The following is a 10,972-nucleotide window of genomic DNA, read 5'->3' on the forward strand; positions in this document are numbered from 1 at the left end:
AAGGTAGAACCTCGCTCTCTCTCGTAGGGATGTCAGTTGAGTAGCAGCGAGCATGGGAATCGATGTCCAGGTTGGAACTTTACATCGCGGGGCCTAGCCACGCGGGGCCTTGCCTCCTGCCCTCGCCTGATTGCATTCACTTTAATTATCTCGCTTAAGTTTAATTTGTCTTCACCCGGCTGGTTACTTTGTAACTTTGTTTTATTGTAAATATTCACGCAGTTTTTATTTTCTTTTGTTAGCAGGCCAAGCCCGCTTGAGTTCCTATACCGCTCTTGTTATCAGAAGCGACCTGCCCACAACAACACAAGGTGAGGCTTTGTCAACGTGTGTGAATGTTTTGACTTAAAACTTTGGTGACTGCAGGAATTAATATTCTTGGTTCTTTCGGTAAAGTCACGTAGATAGAAAATAAAATAAAAATAACAGATAATAATTTTTCTTTTTTTTTAAATTAAGCAAAACACCCCACAACGTTTCTATGGCAACATTAATGTTGAAGATGCGAGGGCTTACAGGAATATTTATGACATTTGCCCTCTCATTGCGTGCCATGACAGTGTTGTTTGCACAGTCACACAGAGTCACTGTAAGATGTTTTTCTTGGTCGTGTTTTTGTTTTTTTGCTTGTTGTGGTTGCACCCGATTCAAGAGCCGAATGGCTCACGGGACTATAACCAAAATAAATAAAACTGAAAATCAAAAAACTGAAACCGTGTGATGAATTTTGGGAAAGTTTTTCACTGCATCTCCAAATATATATAAAAGACAAAGTTGTGATTGTATTAAGTCTATTGCATTGCAAAGTATTCTAAGTAAAAATATAAATGTTATTAAACCAATATTAGATCATAAATACATTTCTACCCGACAATATACAAATCTACATTGTGCTAATGTTTTAATTCTACTTTTATTAACTCACAAACTTTCAAATATACTGTCTAGGACACATTTTCAAAGAAATATTTTCATGTACCCAGACAATATTTGCACGTGCCCACATAAAAAAAACTTGCAGACTGCATACGTAGCTACGACAATGCAAAGCAGCACACACAGCCATGCATTCAATAGCTTTTTACGTTTCGCGGGTTTCTCTCTAAGTTTATTCGGTTTCTATTTCAGCTTATTGGGGTTTTCTGTCTCCTAGTGAATGGGCAGTGATGAGTCTATGGGCAGTGCTGAGTCTACGGGCAGTGCTTATCAGTTCTACGGAATCTCAGCCTCGCTAAACACGTGATCGCCTATCCGCGCTACGTTTTCTGAAAGCGTCAAGATAAGGCCTCTGACGCGATCACAGGCACGCGCGCAAGTCACCCGTCCGTGGTAGTGACACGGAACGTCGGACATAAGCGACCTCCTCTTCCACCAGCGCACTAGGAAACAGTTTCGTGTGTAACCTCATCAAGACCCCTCCCCCAGACACCTACGGAGCTTTGCGCCGGTAAGTGCCGTAGTGAGGCCTGGTCCCCGGGAGTGTCGCCGGTCTCGGCTAGATTGCTCACCCGGCCCAGGGTGGCGATGTTGGCCGCCTGGGGCTCGCTGGGGAGACAAAGGCGGGCGCGCGCTCAGGCGCTTGGTCACCCCATCGTGCGCCACACGGCGGCAGCTGCTGCTGCTGGAGACTGAACAGCGGCTCGCCCCCCAAGGGTCTCGTTCCAGGGCTCGTACGGTGGGGGGGGGGGCATCTCTATAGTTTGTCTTTGATGGTGGTGGTGGTGATGGTGGTGGTGTTGGTGGTGGTGATGTTGGTGGTGTTGGTGGTGATGTTGTTGGTGGTGGTGATGGTGGTGATGGTGGTGGTGGTGATGTTGGTGGTGGTGTTGTTGGTGGTGGTGGTGGTGATGGTGGTGATGGTGATGGTGGTGATGTTGGTGGTGGTGATGTTGGTGGTGGTGGTGATGTTGGTGGTGGTGTTGTTGGTGGTGGTGGTGATGGTGGTGATGGTGATGGTGGTGATGGTGGTGGTGATGTTGGTGGTGATGGTGGTGGTGGTGATGGTGGTGGTGATGGTGGTGATGTTGATGGTGGTGGTGGTGGTGGTGGTGATGGTGGTGGTGATGGTGGTGGTGATGATGGTGGTGGTGATGTTGGTGGTGATTGTGATTTTGGTGGTGATGTTGGTGGTGGTGATGGTGGTGGTGATGTTGGTGGTGGTGGGGATGTTGGTGGTGATGTTGGTGGTGGTGATGGTGGTGGTGATGTTGGTGGTGGTGGTGTTGGTGGTGGTGATGTTGGTGGTGGTGGTGATGTTGGTGGTGATGTTGGTGGTGGTGATGTTGGTGGTGATGGTGGTGGTGGGGATGTTGGTGGTGATGTTGGTGGTGGTGATGGTGGTGGTGATGTTGGTGGTGGTGGTGATGTTGGTGGTGGTGATGGTGGTGGTGGTGATGGTGGTGGTGATGTTGGTGGTGGTGATGGTGGTGGTGATGTTGGTGGTGGTGATGGTGATGTTAGTGGTGGTGATGTTGGTGATGTTGGTGGTGGTGGTGATGGTGGTGGTGGTGATGTTGGTGATGGTGGTGGTGTTGGTGGTGATGTTGGTGTTGGTGATGGTGGTGGTGATGGTGGTGGTGATGGTGGTGGTGATGGTGGTGGTGATGTTGGTGGTGGTGATGTTGGTGGTGGTGATGGTGGTGGTGGTGGTGGTGATGTTGGTGGTGGTGATGGTGATGTTAGTGGTGGTGATGTTGGTGATGTTGGTGGTGGTGGTGGTGTTGATGGTGGTGGTGGTGATGTTGGTGGTGGTGGTGATGGTGGTGGTGTTGGTGGTGATGTTGGTGGTGGTGATGTTGGTGGTGGTGATGTTGGTGGTGATGATGTTGGTGGTGGTGATGGTGGTGGTGATGTTGGTGGTGATGGTGGTGGTGATGGTGGTGATGGTGGTGGTGGTGATGTTGGTGGTGGTCGTGATGTTGGTGGTGGTGGTGATGTTGGTGGTGATGGTGGTGATGTTGGTGGTCGTGGGGATGTTGGTGGTGGTGGTGGTGGTGATGATGGTGGTGGTGATGTTGGTGGTGGTGATGTTGGTGGTGATGTTGGTGGTGTTGGTGGTGTTGTTGGTGGTGGTGTTGTTGGTGGTGGTGATGTTGGTGGTGGTGATGTTGGTGGTGGTGGTGATGGTGGTGATGGTGGTGATGTTGGTGGTGGTGATGTTGGTGGTGGTGATGGTGGTGGTGGTGATGTTGGTGGTGATGTTAGTGGTGGTAATGTTGGTGGTGGTAATGTTGGTGGTGGTGATGTTGGTGGTGGTGGTGATGTTGGTGGTGGTGGTGATGGTGATGGTATTGGTGGTGGTGATGATGTTGGTGGTGATGTTGATGGTGGTGGTGATGTTGGTGGTGGTGATGTTGGTGGTGGTGGTGATGTTGGTGGTGGTGGTGATGTTGGTGGTGGTGATGTTGGTGGTGATGTTGGTGGTGGTGGTGATGTTGGTGGTGATGTTGGTGGTGATGTTGGTGGTGGTGATGGTGATGTTGGTGGTGCTGGTGATGTTGGTGGTGGTGGTGATGTTGGTGGTGGTGATGTTGGTGGTGGTGATGTTGGTGGTGGTGATGTTGGTGCTGATGGTGATGTTGGTGGTGGTGGTGGTGATGGTGATGTTGGTGGTGATGGTGGTGGTGGTGATGTTGGTGGTGGTGATGGTGGTGGTGGTGATGGTGATGGTGGTGATGTTGGTGGTGGTGGTGATGTTGGTGGTGGTGGTGATGTTGGTGGTGGCGATGGTGGTGGTGATGTTGGTGGTGATGTTGGTGGTGATGATGTTGATGGTGGTGATGTTGGTGGTGGTGATGTTGGTGGTGGTGATGTTGGTGGTGGTGATGTTGGTGGTGGTGGTGATGTGGTGGTGGTGATGTTGGTGGTGGTGATGTTGGTGGTGGTGGTGATGGTGATGTTGGTGGTGATGTTGGTGGTGGTGATGTTGGTGGTGGTGATGTTGGCGGTGGTGGAGATGTTGGTGGTGGTGATGTTGGTGGTGATGTTGGTGGTGATGATGGCGGTGGTGGTGATGATGTTGGTGGTGGTGGTGATGTTGATGTTGGTGGTGGTGGTGGGGATGTCGGGTGGGACAGAACAGGGCAAGGTTCCTATGTAATTGGCCACTGATGTTATCCATTGTGGGAGTTAAACTCAGGTGGATGGGGTCATGGCTCAGTGTTCTAACCACTGCACCGCTGCTTCATCCACGTTACAGACTTGAGTCTCAGCAGCTGCTGAAGAGGCCCACTGAGCTTAGTGCAGCTCTGTTGCAAAGACGACCGCAGCCCAAGGCCGCCGCCAGTTGCAGGACATTGCAAGGTGTAGAGATGCGCCTACTGACAAGAGCAAAAACAACTTACTTCCACGAAATAGTTTAAACGTTACATTTTGATTTAAAGCTTTCGTGACTGCAGTAATTCATATTCTCAGCTCTTTCAGGTAAAGTCACATTGAAGAGAAACAATAAAATAATAACATATATATAAAACATATAGGAATAGGTTTTACCCTTTTAACTGACACAAAAACTGACACCTTTATTCAAGGCATCATGTTTGCAATAACCACAACACAAGCAGTCAAAATGCAAACAAAAAAGACAACTCTGATAATAATATGCACTGTCCTTGAATTTTGGCGTCTTCTGGTCCAACACCAGTGGAGACTGGGCTCTAAGAAAAGCCGTCTCGGGTGTGGACCAATCAAATTCAAGGACAGTGCCAATATTATTATCAGAGTTGTCTTTTTTGTTTGCATTTTGACTGCTTGTGTTGTGGTTATTGCAAACATCATGCCTTGAATAAAGGTGTCAGTTTTTGTGCCAGTTAAAAGGGTAAAACCTATTCCTATATCTTGTTACTGGCAAAGGAGGTCTCATAATATTTATAAAACAATATTATTTTATTGTTTCTCCTTCAACGTGACTTTAGCGAAAGAGCTAAGAATATAGTTTAAACGTTGTTCTCAAGGCTGTGTGATGCACCGAGTCGGAGTGTGACTCTTCCAGTCCGAGTGGCAGCCAGAGGAACGCAGAACGCGCCCGAGAGTCCAACCCAGGGTTGGGCAGATTTCTTGACTCACGGTGCCACCAATGGGTTCTAAAATTTGACAAGAGGGTGCCGGGCCAGGAACAGACGGACGGAGCGTTCATTTGCAAGGCAATTTTAACAAATTGCATGAACATGAACGACACAAAAACGTGTCGTAACGTGACTGATCAAACATCACGAAAACGTCTGAGGCCTGCGCCCAAAACAATTACCGCACTCCCGGTCAAAGTGCGCCGTCTAATCTGGGAAACGGGGGCATTACAGGAGAAAGGTAAAATTTAATTTAACAACAAAAACAATAATAATATTTGGACAAGTTCGGCAGGCCGGATTAAAAAGCCCAACGGGCCGTCCTTTGCCCACGTCTGGCCCAACCCGTGTAGAGACGGCGCTACGGGATCGCTTCGTGACGCAGGAGTGAAGTGTAACGTGGCCCTTGCAGTACCGAGAGCGACTGACAAGGGGGGTGCCCTTCACCCCGCAGCGGATAGACCACGGCTGAGACTGATGACGGACCGGTTGAGGGTCACGGCGTTCCTCTGAGGCCGAATGAATCAGCCTCGCCCCCCTCCGCTGCACTCCGGGCTCTCACGTGATGTATCCTGTACACAAATCGAACGTCTCTGAATATGGATTCAACTGTCGCCGGTTCCAACGTGCAAGCCTCATCTCCCCTCTTACACCAGGCACCGCCTCTGTGCGCTCTGCGCCGCAGGAGCCGAAGGTTTCTGATCGAAGCAGCGAGTTGACCTTCTCCTTGTGTAGAGGTCAACCCTCGGTTCGTCTTTTGCTTCGCCTTCTCCTCTTGCTGCCTCCAAGATCTGGAACTTACTTCCCTCAACCATCTGTCCACGTCCAAGCTAAATACATTTCCTCCTCTTCTCTGCCTATGGCCGTCTCTCTCTTAAAATACCGGACAAATATCACGCCTCGTTGTTACCGGTTAGGTGCACGCGTCTGTTGTGGTATAGCGTCGTGAGATTCGGTTGCATGTAGATGCTCTCTAAATTAAAAATCGTGTTAACTTATTCTGTACAAGCTACACCACTGTCGTCATGTATAATTATCACACACACACACCATTCACGCTATTCGCCACCGCAGAGTTAATCGTGTAGGCAATGTCACAACAGTAGTGCAGCTACCGACCTACTCACCTACAAAGAGTGCAATATAGCTAGGAGCTGATATGATTAGTCGATTATGTGAATTGACTTATAACTTTTGTGTGCATGTATGTTGTTGAACTTCTTTCACGCTGTACGGTAGTTAACCGTGCCAATCAGAGATGTGGGGGAAGGACGAAAGACTAAACACAAAGCAGTTACATTTTGATTTAAAGCTTTCGTGACTGCAGAAATTCATATTCTTAGCTCTTTCGGTAAAGTCACGTTGAAGGGAAACAATAAAGTAATAAAATATATATAAAACAATAAAAATCATGATGACCGTTTGTGTTATGGTCGAAACGTCGTGAGAATTTTTATTGTGTTTTATATATTTTATTATTTTATTGTTTCCCTTCAACATGACTTTACCGAAAGAGCTTAGAACACAAAAAGCAGTTCTAAAGAAATGAGTTTTAAATCTAGATGTGAATGTGCATAGCTCCAGTGGCTTCCTAATATAGTAATAAAAAGTATTCCAGGCGGCTGCAGAAACACACCTGACAGCGTGCGACACCGTGACCGTCTTTGTTCGGTGGCTGAGCCAAAAGGCACTGCGAGGATGACCGCAGTTTGCGTGAAGGTTCCTTAACCAGAGGAACGCGTGGTCAGTAACTCGGGTGGATTAAAAAACAGCGACCGTTTCAGCGTCACGCTTCCCGAAGGTAGGAAACCCCCTACAAGCCATGCCCAGCATGATACAACTGATTATGCCGCGCCCATAACCTCCCATCCAGTGGCACATATGCGGACACATTTTAAAAAAAAACTAATTATTTTCCAATTTGTCGAGTAATGAAACCGATATATTTGGTTGAGTGATCGACGACTTGAGAAATATGATGATATCCCAGCTCTAATTATAACTGCGGTTATTTAAGAGATGGTCAAATCAAAATTCATCACCATAATTCATGACACATTTATAAATTCATATATATAAAATATTTTACTTAATTAAAACCATGCGATATAATTTATTTCGTTATTGAGCTGCGTGAATTGTAAAACATGCACTCCATTGATTTAAAATATCCATTTAAAAATTGTATCCTTTTAGCAACTTGATCAAAACCTATTTGCGATTTGGCATCTTCATGAGATCAAAGATGAATCGGCCCACTCTGAAACACAAGCAAAATGAATATCTGAATATGAATGGCATGACCAAATAAAACATATGCTGGATCGTTTTGGTGAACGCTACACTAACAACAATAATCATTTCTATACAACGTCTGGCTCGCGTGATTACTCTGTGTGGTTCATAAGGTGGGGGGCGTGTGCTGCTTTGATGATGGCAATTCAACCCCAGACCCACCACCCTCCCCAACAACTCGCTCCAACCATTCTGCGGTCATGATTTGGGACTGTGCTTCCATTTGCAAGTAAACTCACATTTCAACAATGAGGGTTTGAAAGCATTAAGCATTAGCTCTGTCTGCATGTCTGCTCTGTTGTAAAGATGATCCAATATGAACACAATTGTAGTACAACAGCTCTGTTGCTGTTAGGGATCTAACAATGTTGAAAACTGGCCAAAATTGATTAAACGGCCCACTCATGGTCCAGAGCAGAACTCGGTACCACCTAAGGTAGCAAAACTTAAGTCGTACCCATTTATTTGGATGGAAAATGAAAGTAAATTACTTGATAGTCTCACTTATTGCATTTGTTTATCACTGGCCACGTAGAGAAATTGAAACTGCTCAATTTAGGCCACCTCACGTGGTACCGACAAAGGAGACATCTCATGGGCTATGAAAAAATATGAATAGGTTGTATCCTTTCTGGCAATAAAACAGATCTTAAGATTCATTGAAGACGGTTTATTGCCAAAAAAGGATCAAATCTATTCTTATTTTGTCATACTTTGATACCGGCAAAACGGTCTCATTTTGAAGCGTCTCATGGACTATTGGATGGGGAGAAAAAAAACGGCGCTAAAAGTCAGTGCCGACCTCTCCTGTCGTGCCCAGTGATGTCATCACGGGCGAAGTTCACCGCGCGAAGTCAAACGCCGCTCGAAACGCAAACTCATCGCTCGGTGAACATTTCCGAGGACAAACAAACGCATGCCGGGAACCGTGTGAGTTTGTGTTTCTTGTTTCCTCTGCGCAATGTGGGGGAGGGCTTCATCGAGCAGTGGATTGACAAAAGCGCTGTATGCATACTGCACAGGCTACGCTAACGTCACATTTAGGCCCATGGACAGAACAAACGCGTCTCTCTTTCTCCATCCGTCTCCACTCTCTCTCTCTTCCTCTCTTCACTGCTGGCCTGTAGGTTTGGGCCGAGCGAGTTCCTGCCGGGGATTTGGCTTTTCAGGAGCTGATTCCTCCCGTGGCTTTGTCGGCACGAGGCGACCGCGCGGAGTGTCAAGGGCTCCACCGGGCCCCAAGGCGCTGCCCCAGCACCACCGTAGTAGCCAAACCATCGGTGCTCGGCATGGCCTGCATGAAGGTCCTGCTGGACCTCATGTTGCGCACGGGGTACAGCATCGTCCAGGAGAGCAGACAGAGGAAGTTCGGACCGCCGCCCGACTGGCAGGGGCCCCCTCCCGCCCGTGGCTGCGAGGTGTTTCTGGGGGGGATCCCGCGCGACCTCTACGAGGATGAGCTGGTGCCCGTGCTGGAGATGGTGGGGAAGCTCTACCAGCTCCGCCTCATGATGGATTATAGCGGAGAGACCCGCGGCTATGCGTTCGCTACCTACGCGACGCTCGCCCAAGCCACGGATGCCGTCAAGAAACTCAACAAATTCGAGATCCGTCCCGGACGCCGCATTGGAGTCCACTTCAGCGTGGACAATCGCCACCTCTTCATTGGGGGGCTGCCAAAGGACAAGAAGCAAGCGGAGGTGATGATGGCGATGAGCGGTGCCACGGAGGGCGTGGTGGACGTCACGATGAGCGTCTGTTACCGGGACAAAACCCTCAACCGAGGCTACGCGTTCATCGAGTACCGGAGCCATCATGCGGCCGCCATGGCCCGGCGGAAGCTCCTTCGAATCAACTTGCAGCTATGGGGCCGGACCATCAAGGTGGACTGGGCGTGGCCAGAGGCGTGGCTAGGCCCCGCCTCCGGCCACGCCCTCTCGTGAAACCTTGGAGCAGGTTACACGAGAGGGCGTGGCCAGAGGCGTGGCTAGGCCCCGCCTCCGGCCACGCCCTCTCGTGGAACCTTTCGAGCAGGTTACCGGAGTAACTCGGCTAGCCCCACCTGTTGCCTTTGCCCCAGATGCGCCTCCTTCCCTGATTGGTTGTTACCTCTGTGGCCGTACCTGTGAACCCCTTGCCAGGCCAGCAGGTGTCACCCTGTCATGTCAGTAGGTGTCACCCTGTCATGTCAGCAGGTGTCACCCTGTGATGTCAGCAGGTGTCACCCTGTGATGTCAGCAGGTGTCACCCTGTCATGTCAGCAGGTGTCACCCTTTCATGTCAGCAGGTGTCACCCTGTCATGTCAGCAGGTGTCACCCTGTGATGTCAGCAGGTGTCACCCTGTGATGTCAGCAGGTGTCACCCTGTCATGTCAGCAGGTGTCACCCTGTCATGTCAGCAGGTGTCACCCTGTCATGTCAGCAGGTGTCACCCTGTCATGTCAGCAGGTGTCACCCTGTGATGTCAGCAGGTGTCACCCTGTGATGTCAGCAGGTGTCACCCTGTGATGTCAGCAGGTGTTACCCTGTGATGTCAGCAGGTGTCACCCTGTGATGTCAGCAGGTGTCACCCTGTCATGTCAGCAGGTGTCACCCTGTGATGTCAGCAGGTGTCACCCTGTGATGTCAGCAGGTGTTACCCTGTCATGTCAGCAGGTGTCACCCTGTGATGTCAGCAGGTGTCACCCTGTGATGTCAGCAGGTGTCACCCTGTCATTGCACTTTAATGAAAACCGACAACAGAATCCTTGAAGAAAAAACTAATTCAGGTGTTTGACATGTCGACGCCATTTCGTTTTGAAAATGTAGCGCAGAAAAATATATATTGTTCACATCGCATTCTGTTTTGTCAATGATCTCTGTAACGTGCGACTGCTCTGCAAGCCATGCATTAACCCCTTTCTGTCTCAATTTAATTCCCAGCATGCAATTCTCCAAGCCTCAGATTTTATAAAATCTTTCGTGCAACTTTAATCCTAGTAAATATATTTTTTTATTTTAAAACACAAGCATTATATTTAGTCTATTGCATGGCTAAAGTATTCTAAGTAAAAATATAAATTGTATTAAACCAATATACAAATCTACATTGTGCTAATGTTTCAATTCTACTTTTATTAACTTACAAATATATATAGTCTAGGACACATTTTCAAAGGAATTTTTCATGTACCCAGACAATATTTGCACGTGCCCACAGAAAAAAACTTGCAGACTGCATACGTAGCTACGACAACAGAATCCTTGAAAAAACGAATTCAGGTGTTTGACATGTCAACGCCATTTCGTTTTGAAAATGTAGGGGAGAAAAATGTATATTGTTCACATCGCATTCTGATGTCAAAACATTTGATTCTTTATAAAATAAAAAAACCCTTGAACAACTTTGCTGCACATGGAGATGTCCGTGCACCGTCTCGTTTCCACAGCCTCTATCCCGGTGCCATTTGTATTTCATGCACATACCGCTGTTAAGAGTTTGATGTTTTATTGATTTTCAATTTTGGTGTTTTTTTGCTGTAATGTTTTTTTGTTAGTTTTTTAGTGGAAATAAAGTCCTGAAAAGTATCTTCCTCTCTCTCTCTCCACTCTCTCGGCCGAGTCTCTGCCACTTT

General features: G+C 48.0%; 1 pseudogene; it reads left to right on the top strand.

Annotated features, from left to right (window-relative positions):
• Nucleotides 1-240: 240 nt before the first annotated feature.
• LOC142910696 (putative RNA-binding protein 46 pseudogene) lies at nucleotides 241-9,598 on the top strand (annotated as a pseudogene).
• Nucleotides 9,599-10,972: the final 1,374 nt, after the last annotated feature.

The sequence above is a fragment of the Petromyzon marinus genome, unplaced genomic scaffold, assembly GCF_048934315.1.
Source record: "Petromyzon marinus isolate PM22_M1 ecotype Great Lakes invasive population unplaced genomic scaffold, UKy_Petmar_22M1.pri1.0 PM_G_Scaffold_15, whole genome shotgun sequence".
Lineage (NCBI taxonomy): Eukaryota > Metazoa > Chordata > Hyperoartia > Petromyzontiformes > Petromyzontidae > Petromyzon > Petromyzon marinus.